The sequence below is a fragment of the Leptonychotes weddellii genome, chromosome 10 (assembly GCF_054177405.1).
Source record: "Leptonychotes weddellii isolate Sample4059 chromosome 10, ASM5417740v2, whole genome shotgun sequence".
Lineage (NCBI taxonomy): Eukaryota > Metazoa > Chordata > Mammalia > Carnivora > Phocidae > Leptonychotes > Leptonychotes weddellii.
The window spans coordinates 44,314,952-44,333,111 of record NC_138378.1 but is presented as its reverse complement, the minus strand read 5'-3'; the positions used below and the strand labels follow the sequence as shown (position 1 = coordinate 44,333,111).

Here is an 18,160-nt window from a genome sequence, read left to right as displayed (position 1 = left end):
TAGTCATTTCAATCTGCAGAGTCTACTATAGCTTCAAATCTGGAACATCTAAAACAAAACTCACCATTCTCTCCCACTTTAAGTAATCTCATTTCCTTTGGTCATTATTCCCTCCCTCCCTCTCACAATTATTTACCAAGGGCCTCCTATGGCCAAGCCTTGTGCTGGTAGAGCCTCTAGTTTACAAGCAATCATGGATTCTCACTTTCTTCCACAGACCCCCATGTGACAGGTTTAATATAATTTCTTGCCCCTTGTTTTCCTGGCTTCAAATCCACTCAAGACCCTCTTGTTCCCAACCCAATTCAGGAAATATTATTAGATACCTAGAACCTGGAATGCACTGTGCCAGCCCCCACCAGGACAAAGAGCAGAATTAATACAGGCCTTGCCCTTGAATAATTGGTTTCTTGAATCATTAGAGGATTAATAATTCTTTCTCCTCCAGGTCTTCTCAGTAATCCAGTTTGTATACTATTATTGGACTAATTGCCCTAAACTGATCATTTCAAGCCCCTACTCAAGTTTTCCCTGATGTGCTTCCTGTGTTGCACAGAAGATCAGGTCCAAATTACTTAGCTTCAGTGCAGACCTTCTACAGCCTGGACCTCTAGAAATCAGTTTTCCAGTACTCCCCAAACTCTCCCTCCAAACTCTCAGAGGCATTGCCATCGACTGTCCTTTCATTGCCCCATCCTTCTGCGGGGTATGCCATCTTTCCCCACTCAGCCTGCAGAAGCACTTTCTGAAACTTCTTGGACAGTCACAGCCTGAAATGCTTTCTTCCCCCTTTTTTTGGCCCTGAACACATACTGACCTTTGGTATAAATTACCTTTTTATATGTACTCATGTCCCACAGGGTTCAAAAGCAGCTCTTATACAAGCGTTCGTTGTACCTCCCAGAACCCAGGTTCCATACAGCAATAGTCTGCCTGAGCACCGGGTCACCCGCTGCATGCCTCTGCTTACTCCGTGCTCTCTCGCAGCCATTATCCCCATGTTTTCCACCCAAGACAGCTGTACTGACCCCGTGCTCTCTCGCAGCCATTACCCCGTGTTTTCCACCCAAGACAGCTGTACTGACCCCAAGCGTCAGCAGCTGACTCTTTCTCGTCACCATCCAACAGATCGGCTCCCGGCTGCTCCTGGTCATTCTGGGTGCAGGCTCATTCCGACGTGTCCCACTGCAGGGGCTTCAGAGCAGTGGGCTGCCCACGCACCTAGCTCAGCACAGAAGAAAGCATGTAGAGGTCACGTGAGCAGGTCCCGGGTGGGTCCCACCCCACCCTCAGGCCGGAAGTGTAGGGTGGCTTCCACCAATGCCATTGGCCAGACGTCAGTCACGTGGTCCCACTGAAGGCCCACATGCAGAAGGTGCACTTAGGCAGAGGGGTGCATGCTGGGAGTGTGGCAGGCCCTGGGGCACTCGGAAGTGTTTTCTTCTTTCTTTTTTTATATTAAAAGGACAAGCAAACACAAGGTAATTTTGCTGGTTTAAAATGGACGCATGGGTGTCTTGGAAGCCAGAGGGATGACCTCAGTTGGGTGCGGGGTCTTGCTTTTGTCCAAACCGTCTGCTCTCAGAACAAAGTCCAGAAGACAGCTTGGTGGCCTTTGGTAATAAGCAAAAGCAGAAGCTCCTTGGCCGACCTCCACTCCACTAGCTGGAACAGCGTGTCCCACTTTTCTATTAAACTAGCCGAGGGTCGGGCACCTGTGCTGTGGATGCTGTCAGGTACAGCAGGTCAGGTACAGGTACGAATGCTCCTCCGGGGAGCTTGTGAACTTACCAAGCATTAGTTGGATTTGTTCCTAAGCCTTTTTAGGGCAGCTATGGGTGCAACATCAATTACTTAAACTTTTCAATTTAATTGATGTCACATAAACTGTTGAGTAAAATGGAAATATGAGTGAAAAAAATTTTTTAATTATTTTTAAAATTCCAGTATAATTAACACACAGTGGTATGTTAGTTTCAGGTGTGCAATATAGTGATTTAAAATTCCGTATATTACTCAGTGCTCATCACCCTAAGTATACTCTTAATCCTTGAAAATACATTTTTTTAAATAAAAATTAATTTAACTACTTTGGAAAACCTGAATTGAGTGAAAAATGATTGTCAAATACGGTGTTTGTGAGACAACTTTGGGAAAAGGGGTGGAGGATTATAAAAATACAGAGGCCTCTGAACTCTGTTTCAGGGTCTTTCAGCTCTAACTGTGCTTTGAAGAAACCCAAACTGTGATGCATTACATATGTGGCTTTTGTAGAAAGGACCACCTAGACTCAGGAAGAGGCCTTGGTCCGAATTCAAAAGATTAACAAATAAATGTACTCTTTTCGTATTTTAAGTTAAAACGGTTATGTTTATATATTTCTAATGGATTCCCCACTTTAATTGGCTTTTTTGGTCAACCACCCCCTAGTGGTTGTATCAGATAAGATACATACATGCGTATTGTTTTGGGAACACAGCTCCATAGGGAGTACACTGACACTGTAGAAGGATGATTAATTTAGCCCTCTGATTTTCAGGAAGCCTCTCCTGGCTAAACAACATGTGCCTATAGTTTTTAGTTCCTCAGAGTGAGACCACAACTACTCCCGGACTAACTCACCCTGTATTTGTTGCCACCTCTACTCAGCAAAGGTACCTTACTGTCTATGGGGTCTGAGGGCAGGGGTGTGGGGGCTCCCCTCTGACTCCCACTTCCTCCCACACAGCACAGTGTAGGTGTGGGGATCAGGACAAGTCAGGGAAGGAGATAAATCAGTGCGGACCTTTTGCCTACTGCTTGCGGGTGGAAAGGGAAAACTCCCTGAGTAACAGACGTTTTATTGGGATGGGTATGGGTAGAAATGGGTATCTCTTCTGTGTTGTCTTAGAAAACAGAGATCAATTCTCTTATGGAATGGAAATGGTAAAAAGCAGCCTTCTTGCACACTTACATAATCAAGAAACTAGGAGAAGAAATCTGAACCTGTCAACAGCCTGAATGACAGAACAGCCTCCGGGCAAGAGGTGACATTGCAGGGTGAGCTGACCACGTCAGGGTGACTCGGTCTTTGTTTAAAAGTGTGCTTTTAAAGAATGTCTTTTTGTGAAATGATAAGTCATGCAGGGAATGAGCAACACAAGATTATTTTACAGACGTGGCACCGCACTAAATCACAAAGAGTTGAGAGTTAATATTTCTCACACTGCAGTCCTTCAGAAACCCTTGTATCGTTATCATGCCCCTTACCAAATTTGATCCTGTATCATAGTCATTTATGTGCACGTGTATTTCTGTTGCTGGAGAGTAGGCTTTCGAGGTCAGGATCCATCTCTGAGTCCCCACATGGAGCGTAGCTAAGTACATAAGCTCAAGGTAGATGCACAATTCATGTTTGTGGAATGAATGAATGAATGAATGAGGTGGAGTAACAGACGAAGCAGACTGGACTATAATTAACTTCCCAACTGCACCCACTAACCACTGAATTGCAAAAACAAATTCAGTATTTTAACCAAGCAGTATTTTAACAGAAGCAGTACTTTGGCACCTTCCAGTAACCCATGCCAGTCACTAGAAGCTGGGACCGGGCCCTGGGGACTTGGTACTCATCCTGTCTCCCATGTCAGAATGTGGTGCCATAGAGTGGTTGGCAACTGCTAAGAAGTGAATAAGAGAAAAATTCCACGTACAGTGACCTCTCTTTTGTATTTGATACTATTTACATTTTATATACCGAGGTAAAAAGATAGCCTGATTAATTTCTGTGGGGAATTTTTGTTATATGAGAGCTTAAAAAATAATTTTACTTATTTTTTCCTTTCATTTGTAAGAGCAGTCTGGGCTTGTTGAAGATAATTTGGATGATACGGCATAACTTAGGGAGTTTATAATCTCACCACCCAAGATCACTGTAGTTAACATCTTGATATTAATTATTTCAGCCTTTTTCTTCTCTGCATTGTTTGATTTCATAATTGGGATCACACGGTGCCTGCAACTTTATATATTGCCCTCTTTATCTAAACTGTATTTTGAGCATTTCCCTTGCCATTATATATATTTCTTGAAAACATAGTTTCAGTGGCTACTGAATGTTCTGTCTCCTGGATACACTGTAATGTATTTAACAATTCTTCTAAGCCCGGACATTGTGAATGGATAATTCCATTCAAAACATTTTTTTTAAATGTGTACATTTACATAGTTTACAGAGTTCTTTAAATCTTCTTATGAAAGCAGCAATTCCTTGTGCTCTGCCTTTTGATCCTCTGAGGCAATCACTTTCTTTTAGCTGACTTTTTAGGAATTTACCTCCAAATTTTCCAATAACCTACTTGTATAAATACATTTTATGTCCTCAGTTTTAGACACTAACAGCTTTCTCCACAGAAGATGAACATTTAGCTGTGTTTCACCACCATAGCCCCCAGCTGGGCCCTATCACACACATACATACTGCCCATCCCTGTATCCCTTGACTCGTCTTTCCTATAACTCCGGTGAGATTCGCATTCAGCATTTATATTACATTATTATGTGCATGCTATTTACTACTAAGCCACCGAGGAATAGTGTGATTATTTTTCCCTTCTCGCACATCTCTTTGTTTCCCTGGAGTTACAATTTGTCCAGGATTCAGAGAAGCCAAAGAGGCGACCCAGCAACAGCTGGGGTTACCGTGGGCCTGGCTGCCCCAGGTGAGCCAGCGGATGAGTGACCACGTGTGTGAGCAGTGACAGTTCCTGGGCCCCTGTACCCACCCTCCTAACATGCAAGAACAGGGCTGCTGCCCACCTTTTCATTTTCCAAATCTCATGCAAAATGTCACTTTGTACAAGGCTAATCCAGAATCATTCAGGAAGGGAATTCTGGGGGGCAGAATTCCAACTCAGTGATGTTAACCCAATTCAAATGCAGCCCAATCTTCTTGAAGGAGTCCTACCTGTTCCATTCTGGGCTGGTCACGCTCTATATTTGGTGCACTGTTTCATCCTGGGATCACCTTCATCATCCAGGCGAGTCCTCTTACCTCTTTTCTTTTGACTTAGACCTCCTGTTTCCTAGATGTCATGATTTCCCCTTTATTGGTTTATATTCTCGTTTCTCTTGATTGCATCATCAGGAATGCATAGGAAGTGAATGTTTCAGGTCTTCAATGTCTGACAATGTTTCCATTCTACTCCTACTCCTAACTCCAGGTTAGTAATGTTCTTTAAGCATCCAGTGTTGAAGTTGAGAAGTTCAAAGCCATTCTAATTTCTGGGCTTTGTATGTAATCTTTCTTTTTGTTTGTTTTCCTCTCTGAAAGCTCACAGGATCTTCTTTGTTCCCAAAACTCTGAAATTTTGTGATGATGTGTGGTTTGGCTTTTTATCCAGTGTGTTGGGCATTCAGTGGGCTGTAATTTTATTACCAAGTTCCTTACCTTAATTTTCTCTGCTCTCTCTTCATGGAACTCCTACCACATGGGTATTGGAATATTCTAGAACTGAGTCTTCTATTTTTCCTCCTTTTCCTCTTCTATTTTCCCTTTGTTTGTTTGTTTGTTTGAGTTTTGCCCTTTTTTCCCTTCTACCTTCCAGCAAATTTCCTGTTTTACTTCCAAAAGCATCTATTGAGTTTTTAATTTCTGCTATCATTTCTTAATTTCCAAAGACTCTTTTTGTTCTCTAATTATTCCTTAAAAATCATGTGTGTGTACTCGTGAGTGATTCTGTTCTTTTTTCTTAAATGCTATGCCATATCTTATCCTTCTGGAGATATTAATACTGTTGTCTCTTTTCAAGTTACTTTCTTGTGTTTTTTGATTTGTCTGGTTTTGTCTGTATATTTCACATTTCAGGCTTTACTTAGATATCTGGCTATCTTTGTATTCTGCTCATATTTGAAAACAGGAGATTAAAAATCTGACCAGAAGCTTGGATATTTGCCAACATAAGGCTTTATCTTATGATGACACAGCAGAGCCATTTTATGGGACCTTGACTCATCAGTATCCTGGGGATTTTTCCTTGTCCCGGGAAGGATCTTGTCTCTCTCCTGGAGGGTATGAGCTTGACCGCCAGTGTGCAAGGGCTGCCTGGTGTGTCAGCATTCCTAAAGTCCTGTTTCCTTACAGACTCATCCTCAGCGGTGCCTGGCATCCCACAGTATGGGAACCTCCACAGGTCAAACCTGGGGTTTTCTGTCACTTCTCCCAGCTCCCTCCTCACCTCCTGGCTCTGCCTTGGGTTGCAGAGGAGCAGGAATGAAGGAGAAGGTGAGGGCTCTCTTTCTGCAGTATTCTCTCCAACACTGCACAGAATGAAACATCACACCCCCAAATCCTGTTTTTAGCCCCACCTTTGCCGTGCTTTCCCTGTCACCAGAACTGCCTCTTTCCAAATCATGTGGGAGTTGTGCAGGGCAGAGGGAGCAGGGCCCAGCTTTTCCTGCCACTGAGGCTGCAGCTTTGGGGTCTGCATCCACCCACCTGCTCTACAGCCTCTGCATTTCTTACTGTTGTTAAACCTCTCAGTCTCTCGGTCCTCCAGGGCTTGTGTCTTTTTGGAAATCCCTTTTTCTGTCCATTTTGGTGAGGTTTGGGAGGGAGCAAAAGCATATATTCAAGTCAGTATCTTAATAGGTACCACCTTTTCCTGGAATTCAAGGGGTCTTCGTTCCCAGGTGATTCATGAACAGGACTCATCAGGTACTGACTTAGCTCTAAGAGGCATCTGTGCCGACCCAGGATTAACAGAAGAGTCCGATTCTTTTGTGCCTGAATAAAAAAGAGGCAACCCTGTCCTTCTCTTCAGAAAAAAAATTTTTAAACTTCATTCAGAAGAGAGGAATTTTGTATACTTTGGGCAGGGGGACAGTTTCTCTAAACTGCCAGCGATCATTGAAGAAGGGTCTAGGGCTGAAAAAAGTTAGTTTGCTAGTACCTGCCTAACACCTTTGTGTCATTCCCACCAAGGGGCCCATCTCTCACGGTTCTCGTCCACTGGCTGATTTACACACTTTCTCTGCCTCTAATGCCATTAGTTTCTGGCTCCTTCCTTGGGCAAGCAACTCAATAAGGACACCCATTTTCTTCCCTACTCAGTATCAACTAGGGGATTCATCTCTGTAGACACGTCCCATCGGTCTTCCACTTCATAGTTGAAAAGTGAGGTCAAATTCACAACAGATTTTCCCAAAAATACTTTTTTATCATCAGCACAAAAAGCACTTTTTTTGTGTGTGTGATTTACTTTTTAGTTTAGATTTTTTTTTTCATACATAAGCTGTCACTATGGTAGCCATAGATTTTTTTGGTGATTAACTTTTAAATGTACAACTGACTTTTCTCAAAGAGCAAGTGGCTGGGGGTTTTGTTTGCTTCTTTTAGAAAACCTTAATGGAATCTTGACAAAGAGGTAATTATAATAGCTTAAGAGGTTATATGCATCATTTTCAGTGTAATGATTTGCTGTCCTGAAGAAACGACTTTTCTTACATGTAAAATGGGTGGTTCACTTTAGAGGCATACCTGACCACTGAGAGAAGCTCATGGGATGCCTCAGGATGCTTGGGTCACAGATGATTTAACAATGCACAAACACATCATTAGAAAAACAGAGGAGTGTGTGCTTCTGGCAACCTGGTGGTAAAGCAATTCTTTGACAGATGCAGATGTCTATTTCAACATGTTTATATTGTAAGTGCAGGATAATCTCATCCTAATCATTCTTAATGGCTTTGGCCTACTCCCATTTCTGGCTTGTTACTAGGCAAGGTCTGATGTTCAAAAGTCAATTATTTTGTTCTTGAACACTTGAACAACACTCTTGAACAACAATGGAACTCTTCCAGTTCTGAGCTTACTGGACAATGGAACAAGCTGACCAGAATTCAGGTGTCTTAAGGACAAAATCTGATATGCATTGTTTATGGACCAGCCAGACTTACAGCTTTACAACAAATTAAAAAATTCTTAAGATTTATTTATTTATTTTAGAGAGAGAGATAGAACAGGGGTTAGGGCAGAGGGAGAGGGAGAGAGAGTCCCAAGCAGACTTTGTGCTGAGCGTGGAGCCCCATGGGGGGCTCAATCTCATGACCATGATCTCAGGATCTCATGATCTCATGATCACACCCTGCGCTGAAACCAAGAGTCAGACGTTTCACCAACTGCACCACGCAGGCGCCCCAATAAAGTAATTTTTAAAATAATATATAAGCCATTGGAATCAACCATATTTTCTCCTGCCAGACAATAAAGATCTTCTACCCATGAAAATGCAGCCTTTCTTTTCAATGTGGCTGCCCACACAGCCATTGTTTTAACAAATGTAGATTGAGAGATAGATACGAAGGTCCTGAATGGAAACACGGTGAGACGCTCATGCTGTGTTGAAGGCCATGTGGTAATAACTCACGTCAAAACCCTGGTTTGAATGTGTTCTGAGCCTGCGCTCCCTGGGCAGGGCCTCCCTGTGGTTTGGACTCTTTTCCCCTAGAGTTTGGGGCTCTTTTCTCAACACCTATAGTCTTTATCATTAAACAAGAGAGAAAACATTCATTGTCCAACAAATACTAGCATGATTTTCTGAAATAGAAACATGTCCCTGAGCCAATTTCTATTTTAGAAACAGCCAGTGACTCACTGGTAACCTTACCCAAGGAAGAGGTGACCTTTATTCTTTGTACATGTTCCCAGGACCCAGAATGAAGTTATAAGGAACACTGTGCCTGACAAGGTTCTCCAGTATGCAGAGTGTTTGTGAACGCCCTTCCCCGCACGCCCACATTCTCAGAGACCTTTTGTAGATTGTCCAGGATGGCTCGGGAGTGAAGGGTGCAGGGTGCAGAGCCAGACCAGGCCTCCGAACCCAGGCTCCAACAAGATGTGTGGCACAGACTTGGGCAAGTGTTTTAGTGTCTGTTCTCCTCCCTCTGCTCCTCTACAAATAAGGAGAGAAGTCGGGGAGTCGTGGGGAACAAATATGTTAATGTATAGGAAGTGCATGTAACAGCACATGGAGAGTGCTTAAAAAGGATCATCATCATTGTGATTGTTGTTATTTTCTTCACAGGTGTAGTAGGTGGTGTTTTTGTTACCAATATTATATCCTCTGTTTCCCACGTGCCTTTGAAGTTCCTCCTCTAGAGGTGGAATGCCCTTCCTCACCCTTTGACTTTAGGCTTGACCATGCGACTTGCTTCGGCCAACAGCGTATGAATAGAGTGGCAGCATGCCAATCTGCAGCCTAAGACTTAAGAGGTACTACATGTTCTCACTTGTACTCTTAAGCTTCGGCCATTATTCATGAGAGTGGCAAGTCCCAACTACCCCTCTGATCTGGGGAGGATGAGAGGCATGTGGAGCAGAGCTGGGCTCACCTCGCTTCTCAGAGCGAAAGCCAGCTGGTCACTTGACTCCCAGCCCTTTGTCGCCCAGACAATCTCAACATGCGTGAACGAGAATAAGTGAGGATATTAAACCAGTGAGTTTGGGGGTAGCTCTTCATTCAGCATAATTGTGATCACTGGCATGTACAATGGGAAAGTTAACTGTTAGTTAACTCAAAGTGAGTTAACTGTTGTGGAAAGGTTACATGAGGAATGGCCTGGAAGCTAAAGTGTGAAGGGTGGTTTAGAGGCAGACCTAGGAAGGAAATCTGCTCTCGGAATTTCACCGCAAACCCTGGTACATGAAGATCTGGCTATTCTGAACCTGCAGAGAGGCTAACTTTTTTTTCCCTCAGCATGTATCTATAGTGACCATATTCTCTCTCTCTCAATCCCTCTCTTTTTTTAAAAATCAACATAGAAAGAGTCTACTTTTGATTCACATCCAGGGGAAGCCCTGCCTTTCTCTCATTGCCAAAGGCTCTTACTATGAAGAGTAAGATTGAGGTGAGAATTCAGATTCTGGAAATGCTGTCTCTTCATCCATGCCCAGAATGTGTCACTATTTTTCTAATGCTGTGGGGGCAGCTGAGTGATGTAACCCCTTTGGTGTAATCTTGAGGCTCCATGGAATCACTGGCTTGACATCTTAGCAGCTCCATCCCTGCTGTCAGCTTCTGAGGTAAAGAGAGAGAGAGGGAGAGAGCGAGAGAGCGTACTTTCAGCAGAAGCAACAGACCCTGGAAATCCCAGGACGGCGGTGGTGGTGGTATCTTGGCCTGCTGTTGGCTGGCCTGGCTTCTTTGACTTCCTGCCTCTCTTCTCAGGAGCTCTTGGGCAGACTTAGAGAAACCTTTGTTTGAAGTGAAGGAAGGCTTTTGAAATGTTACCTCACCCAGTTGGGTTAGAGCGACTTTTCTAGTTGCTTGTTTTTTCCATTCCTTTTCTATAGTGATTTATTTATTTTATCGGGCAAAACTGGCACGTGAGGTCAGTGGATATTTTGTAATGGAACTGTGACCCTCAGGTGCATGATGCACTCAGCCTTCCATGTGGTGTGGCGAAAAACTCACAGGGTGTCAATCAGCTCTTAGGGGCAGAGACCACTCAGTCTGGAAGAGGGCAAGACACCCCTCACTAGGACTGAGCATGGCATTCCCATTATTGTGTGTGTACTGTCTTTGCCTTTAAGATAATCACGCTGAATTTTGCCTGAGGTGGTAGAGTGGTAGTTGAGGTGAGGAGAGTTCTAGTTAAAATGGTAAGGAGATATATCCCTGACTTCCACATCTCACAGATGCCTCATTAATTAAGCAGAGGTAATGATGCTTGTGGTTTAGAAAAGAGCATTTGCACTAGTAACCATTTTCTTAAAATCAGACCACTGCCTCAGGATTAGAATCAACAAAAGGTCAGAATTGGGCGGATTAGGCCATCCTATCAATTATAACTTAAAGTGAAATGTTGCCATGTATAAATTTAACATGAAGACTTCTATTACAGGGATAAATAACTATCCTTATTATCCTATTTTTTTTTAAGATTTTATTTATTTATTTGAGAGAGAGAGAGAATGAGAGACAGAGAGCACGAGAGGGAAGAGGGCAAAGGGGGAAGAGGGCAGAGGGGGAAGCAGACCCCCCGCTGAGCAGGGAGCCCGATGTGGGACTCGATCCTGGGACTCCAGGATCATGACCTGAGCCGAAGGCAGTCGCTTAACCAACTGAGCCACCCAGGCGCCCGAATAACTATCCTTATTATCCTATTAATTAGCTTCTCTCCACAGGTAGGAAGTAACTTTCACTGGCGGACCCAGGAATTGAGATTCTCAAAGCAGGATAGAAGGAATCAGGAGCAAACCAGCAAAATGACATCAGTGAAGTCTTACCCGCTCAGAACAACCTGCCACCTGCTAACTGGCCTCCCATGGGCACTGTGGCCCCTAATCAAGAGTGGTCTTCTTCCAGCACAAACAGACTCCTGTCATCCTTCTACCCCCACCCAACCTCCTGAATAACTCCTTCCAAAAGCTCCCTGTTGCCCTGGGAGTCAATTGCTCCCACTGCCTCTGAAGTCCAGCAAGATCTTGCCCCTTACTCCACACTATTACTATGCACTGTTTTCCCATTCCAGCCATAGCTGTCCTCCCACCTACCGCGGGGCATTCCTTTCCTTCTGTCTGGACGACACCCCTCTACTCTTCAATTATTAACTGCAACTTCTCCCTTTAGGCACTGGCTCAGCTATGACGTTACTTCCTTAGAGGAACTATCCCAAGGCCCTCCAGTCAAGCTCCCCTGTTACAAGCATGTACACCACTTATCACATATGGGGTTACACATTTGCTTATTTGATTAAGTTTCTCTCCCAACAAACTCTATAACTATCTATAAGGATAGCAGGTTTTTGCTCACCATTGACTGGGACCTTAGCACTGGAATGGTGTTGACACACATAGCGTGTCCTCAATATCTATTGAACAGATGGAAAGGGAATTTAGTTTAAAATGCACTTAGAACATGTGATTGTTGTCACAGAAGCATATATTCTAGATCAGATCCTTCCTCAGGGAAAGGACATCCAGGTTTTCTTGGAAGAGTTTCTCTGGTCAGACTCAAGCCAATAGCTCTTGATTTGGTTCAGCAATTTGATGTGCTAGTTTGATTTTTGGCTCACTGATTTTTGCCAATATGCAATTTCTATTTAGGTTCATACTGACTTAAAAAGAGTCAACCTTTCTCCTCATTTATCTATCCATCCATCTCCCTCTTGCCTGTCTGGTGAATAAACTGAATGCATCTGGCTTATTCAGTCCACACGATAATAAAAGTCTGGGGTTCTATGTTTTGTTACTGAGCTCGGTCCCTATCCAAGTGGTTCTTTATAATCAGTATAGCTCTGAGATCATCTCAATCAGCACGGACCATGTCTGTCTCTCCGGTGACCGAGCTCGAAGGTCCCCTGCTCTAAGAGAGCAGTTACAGAGCGCAGGGAAAACAGGTGGTGAAGAAACAAAAGTGGGTCATTTTGGGGGCTGTGTGTTCAATGGAGCAATGTTGTTTGAACAGGGAACCATTTGGGACATGTTTTTACACTACTTTTCTTGTGATTTGTTCATTTTTGTTCATGACTTCCTCATGGTGAGTACTGGCAAGGGGCTTCTGAAGGGAGGCAGGATGTGCTAGGAAGATGCGGGAGCACAGGGAGCACCATTTGCCAAACAACAAAGGCAGCCCTAGGCAGTGAGCACAGGCAGAGTAAAGAGCATGGACACTGCCAGCACACTGTTCAAAGCTTGGCCATTCAGGGGAACATCAGAGACGAGCCACCACAAGAAGCGTGTAATCGCCTTTCTCCCAGTTTATGAGACGGGCAGAGATCAAACGGAGGAGGTAGGGGTTAGAATTCCCAATAACAGCCTCCCATTTGAACAGCCTGCAGGCAAGGAGGTCAGCAGAGGGTTCCAGAGATGAGGGCTATTTTTAGTGAGAGCAAAGAAGGGAAACCCTCAGAGTTGTAGATTCCGGGGTGGACGACATGGCTGTTCGGTGAGCCCTGCTGCACATGGCCAGAGAGCGTATCACAACTGATCGGCTGCACCGGACCAGGCCAGGGAGAAGCCCAACGATGACATCGACCGCCATCCCCTGTCAGGGAGCGGGTAAATCGCGGCACCACCAGCAGGCCATCAGGGAGCCTGGCTGAGGCAAACACAGGTTTTCGTGACCAGGGGCTATGGTTCATACCCACAATAGAGAGCGTTTTTAGTTTTAACAGTTGAAGCATTACCAAAAAACTGTAGTCCGCAGGAAGCAATTCACAAAGGGGAAGTCTGGGCATTGAGAGGGTAGATTGTGGCAGAAAAGTTAAGTGGGAGACCCGAAGACCCCGATCGTCAAGGTGGGAGAAACGACAGGGAGCATCACCCCCAGCCTGTCTCCCAATCTCAGAGGGGTGCCCATAAAGCCAAGTGGACCACGCTTCCTGCCTCTGAAAGCAGGAGCCTCTTCAAATCATTTCGAATCCTTTTGCCCGCAAGAGGGACAGATCCGGGAAGCGGTGGAGAGGGACCTGCGGCAGAGGCACAGGGTCCTGGAGAGACAGGCTAAGGGGCTGCGTGGATGGGTTATGGATGGGGCACTTTGGTTAGTGCTCATCAAGCCATAAGCTACGGTCCTGAGTGTCTTTGTGAGTGAAATGATGGCCAAGAAGGGCTCTGCCCAGTGAATGCAGAATCCTGGCACCAGACAAGAGATTTATGGGCCTGAGGACGTCGAGGAGAAAATGGATGGAAGAAGATGTGTCAGGAGGCTGTTAGGGATGGAGGAAGAGAAAGCTGCCGTAGGGGCAGCGGGCCTCTCCCGCAGTTTCCCTTTCATCAGCAAAGGCCCAGGCGGCACGGGCTGTGGTGAGCAAAGGACCTGGGAGCCTTTACCTCACTGCTGGGCCACAGGGCGGCCCCCTGAGCCTCACTAAAAAGGGGATTGCAGAAGCAGCCATGTGGGTGTTTGGAAATCCAAACAAAGTCGCTTTAAACACATTTTCTCCTTCCTAATGAGAAGGGGCTCTGTAAGGACATGACTTTCACCTCTCCAGGGATTAAGAATTGCTCTGGATGTCGAAATGGCCCCTGGGGCCAAGCAGGAGTTTGCCTGCGGATCAACCACGGCCTGTGGCTCTTACACAAGCAACCGACTGGCCTGCACAGAGGCTGGCAGGCTTCGAAAGCTTTCTGGAGACAGCAGCACAGAGCTGTGGGTCCTGGCTTGCCCGCTGTGTTGGGCCTTGATTGGCCCCGTGCTCCAGGTCAGGAGGCCAGTGCTCCAGCGACCGCTCCTGCTGACACCGCCAGGCTCCAGCCACTCCGCACCCCTTCACCTCCACCCCTCTGCCCTTCAGCCTTGCTGCAGGGAAGGGACCAGAAGTCCAGCTGCAGCGTACTGAGGTGACCCCGACAGTTTCAGGTTGCCTCTGGGGATCAGCACCACTACAGTCAGAAGTGAACTTTCAGGGGCGCCTGGGTGGCTCAGTCGTTAAGCATCTGCCTTCGGCTCAGGTCCTGGTCCCAGGGTCCTGGGATGGAGCCCCGCGTTGGGCTCCCCGCTCCGCGGGGGGCCTGCTTCTCCCTCTCCCACTCCCCCTGCTTGTGTTCCCTCTCTTGCTGTATCTCTCTGTCAAATAAATAAAATCTTTAAAAAAAAAAAAAAGAGAAGTGAACTTTCAGTTCTGCTTGTTTCCTTTTCCCCAACTAAACACCGGAATCCTCTGCAAATTCCCTTCTTCCCCACCCTGCTTTACGGGCCAACTTTTTGTTTGTCAGGAATGAATCAATGGTTTAAAGCAGAGGTGTGTGCTGGTGCACCACCTTGTCCATGAGCATTCTCTGGGGTAAAGCAGTGACTACGCTGGGGCTCAGACAGCCTGTGTCCACACTGTGCATAGCCTTACCCCACTGGCCAGGTGTTCCTACGCAGCAGGTGCTCACAGACGTGCATTTTCCAGATCATTGGCGGTTCAAACCTTTGCAGTGTCAAAACTTTAAGAAGTCACTGTTTCTCATGAGCACCTTTATGACATGTACAAATACTTCTGGTCTTTTCTAAGCAGAAAATACATAATGTAATTCATCTTTTCATGATGACTCAGGAATATCATTATATCATTATAATCACCAATTGCAGGGCTATCCTAAGTGAACAGCAGTGCCCCGAGGATGGACAGAGAGCTTCTAGCACCACTGCCCCCTACAGTGAGCAATCCCAACCTCCGTGACCAAAAAAAAAAAAAAAATCAGGACAAGTAGACAGTTATTTTTTAAAAATTGCTCTTCTAATTACAACAGTAATACATGTTCATTGCAGAAAACTGTTATGTACGAAACAATAAAAGAAAAAATAAAGTCACTAAAATGAGATTTAAAATAGCTTTTTGCTGCCAGGCATTCCTGCCACTATTTTGCTGATGTCTGCAGGTACTGCTATTAGACCCTCTATTTCTACCTAGTGAGTCTCATTTGTCCTTGAAGATAAGGCGCCTGTGCTTTGTGATCACTGCTTTTATTTCTGGGTAAAACAGTTTTGTGGTTTCAAGAAGATAAGATAAATGTTATCATGAGTGTATAAAAAAATTCTCTATACCCTTATTCAAGAAAAAGATAAAATCAGGGTAATTTATAAACTGTATCTTACAAATAATGTTTGTCAGTTTAAGTCTATAGGAAGCTGGTGACATCAGCAAATAGTCCTTAATCTCTTGGAATTTTTGCACAGCTACTCTCAAAAACTTCAAAATTTTGCAGGTAGATTTTAGAATAGAAGTGTCAGGGTATTTTGCTATAACAAAATACCATTGGTGGGGTGGCTTAAGCAACAAAAACTGATTTCTCACTGTCCAAGATCAAGATGCTGGCTAATTCATTTCCCGACAAGAGAGCCCTTCTCCTGGTCTGCGGATGGCCTCCTTCTCCTATGTCCTCATGTGGCAAAGAGAGGAAGCAAGTTCTTCCCTGTCTTTTCTTATCAGGGCACTAGTTGCATCGTGAGGGTGCCGAACTCATGACCTACATACTTTTCTGAGGACTCTGGCAACTAGGTTTCCACATGTGAACTTTGCAGGGACACACACATTCAGTCTACAGCATTCCTGGAATATGCTTTGGCATCATTATAAGAAAATTTGAGAGTCCCCCAGTTAGAGCATTAGGCTGAGATTCTGGTGGCCACATGGTTAATTCCCAGATTTCTGGCTTCCCACAGTCTGCCTGGGACCGCAGTCCCAGTGGATGCCTCCTGCTGAGGCATGCCCCTTCCGCCCCCGCCCCCCCCCCACAAAGGCCCTGATGATCACGTCCCAGCCTCAGGCCACATTCCTGCTTGGCTGGGAGGCTCCCACCGTGTGCCCATCCAGAGCCGATCAGAAGAGAGAGGCAGCTGAGTGTGCACAAGGCCCTCCCCAGGCCTGGAAAACAGCTCAGGAGGATTCAGCACATGCAAGAAAGCATAGTTTTCTCAATGGCCAATTTTTGCACATCTCAGGTATGGACTGTTCTCTTGGTCCCCCTTAACTTTGAAACCAGGGGAAAGAAGACTGACCAGCAGTCCTGATCTCCCAGGAAGGACATACTGGATAAATCCCGCAATTAAGTGGGGGAAAGCAGTCCATATTCCGTACATCTTTAAAACTCAGAGCTCTTTAAGCTGGGAGAAGGGTCAAAATGGCTCCTCTCATTCATATTTCATGATAGTTGCTAGTTCAGAGTTGACAATTACTTAAAAAAAATCATGAAAAATTTAATGTCAAGAAAAAACAATTAGGACCATCACCCAGTCATGTCAAACCACATGTATTTCTGTTTTTATATCCATTTTTTTCTTTATGCATGCTTTATGCATGCTTTTCTATAGTTGCAATATTTTCACTTAACACCTGCTCTTGCATAGTTTCTTAACTGTTCCTGTGTGTTACCCACGCTGCTGGATGCGCTCCCCTTTAGGCATTGCAGGGCACTCCTGGATCCCACCCAGAGCCTGGACATCCTGTTCCTTTGCAGGGGCTTCAAGGGAGAGCTGTTGAAGCCACGAGGAAAGGTTGGATTTTGAAGACAAAAATAATTTTCCTCCTTTGAAGACAGAATAGATATAGTTAGAAACTGAGAAAGCCCAAGGAGCCTGAAACCAAGAGGTTGGGGCTCTAACCCTACACCTACCTCCCACTTATGTGACCTTGGAAGGGACTGAACCCTGAGCCTCTGCTGCCATTCTATGAATGGTGATAAACCTCACGGGGTTATTGAGGGACTGATGTGGATGGAGTATCTTTTTTTTTTTTAAGATTTTATTTATTTATTTGACAGAGAGAGACACAGCGAGAGAGGGAACACAGGCAGGGGGAGTGGGAGAGGGAGAAGCAGGCTTCCCGCCGAGCAGGGAGCCCGATGCGGGGCTCGATCCCAGGACGCTGGGATCATGACCTGAGCCGAAGGCAGACGCTTAACGACTGAGCCACCCAGGCGCCCCGTGGATGGAGTATCTTGAATGAAATGGTGCTGTGCAAATGTTGTTTGTTATTCTGTCGGGGAATCCGAAGCAGGACTTAGGCCATGAATGAGGCCTAGGGCTGATGAGGGGCCCCGACCCTGGGAAAGGGGTAGGTTAGTTGTGCTGGCCCTCCCAGCATGCATGGTAACCTCCCTGCCATTTGCCTTCTTTCTCCCCCCAGATGCCACTGCCTTGCCTGTTCCCCACCTGCCCCGTCTCTTCTAGGGCTGCCACTCCCGCAGCACTCCTGCAAGGGAGCCCCGACCTCTGTTCTCCAGGCTAAAATGTATGTCCTGCAGATGCAAGGAAGAGCCAACTGTCTGAGCTCAAGGATTTCCCGGTGACATTAAAAAATGCATTGCTGAATTTTGATTGTTAACTTATAATTGATACCTGATGCTCATGGCTAATTCAAAGTGTGAAGTCAATGCTGAGCCATAGTTGATAGAATGGCAATTGAGCTCTGCTAAAGCGATGCTGGCCCTTCTAGCACTTGTACCACCTCCCTCTGTCCTCCCAGTTGGGGGATGGCATGTCTTGACATGTGATGCTCTGTCCTCCTGCACGCGACTCCCTTGTGACCGGCACACCGTAGTTAAGGGGTGGGGGTCAGTGACTAAGAGGAGTCAGTGACAGGCTGATCCCCAGCCTGCACGCTTCTGAGCCCCTTCGCCATTGTCCTCTCCCATATCTGAAACATCTTGACCCCAATTGTCCAGGATAGAAAGCTCTCTCAGTTTTTTATT

The 18,160-nt window shown here is 45.5% G+C and overlaps 1 protein-coding gene and 1 long non-coding RNA gene across 4 annotated transcripts in view; one reads left to right on the top strand and one right to left on the bottom strand.

Annotated features, from left to right (window-relative positions):
* Window positions 1–1,228, bottom strand: part of EDAR (ectodysplasin A receptor) — a 108,236-nt gene extending 107,008 nt beyond the window's left edge. Inside the window, exon 1 of one of the 2 annotated variants that reach the window (XM_081833280.1) lies at window positions 1,086–1,228. The gene's annotated coding sequence lies outside the window, so the exon portion shown is untranslated. The remainder of the gene's footprint in view (window positions 1–1,085) is intronic. The other variant, XM_081833282.1, reaches the window with a different exon arrangement.
* Window positions 1,229–1,376: 148 nt separating this feature from the next.
* Window positions 1,377–17,780, top strand: LOC145723858 (uncharacterized). Of its 2 annotated transcripts, none has more exons than XR_014149191.1 (2): window positions 1,377–3,039; window positions 17,596–17,780. It is a non-coding gene; the product is annotated as an uncharacterized LOC145723858 (long non-coding RNA). The 2 variants fall into 2 exon arrangements; XR_014149192.1 differs by lacking the exon at window positions 17,596–17,780 and adding an exon at window positions 11,165–11,739.
* The last annotated feature ends 380 nt before the right edge of the window (window positions 17,781–18,160 follow it).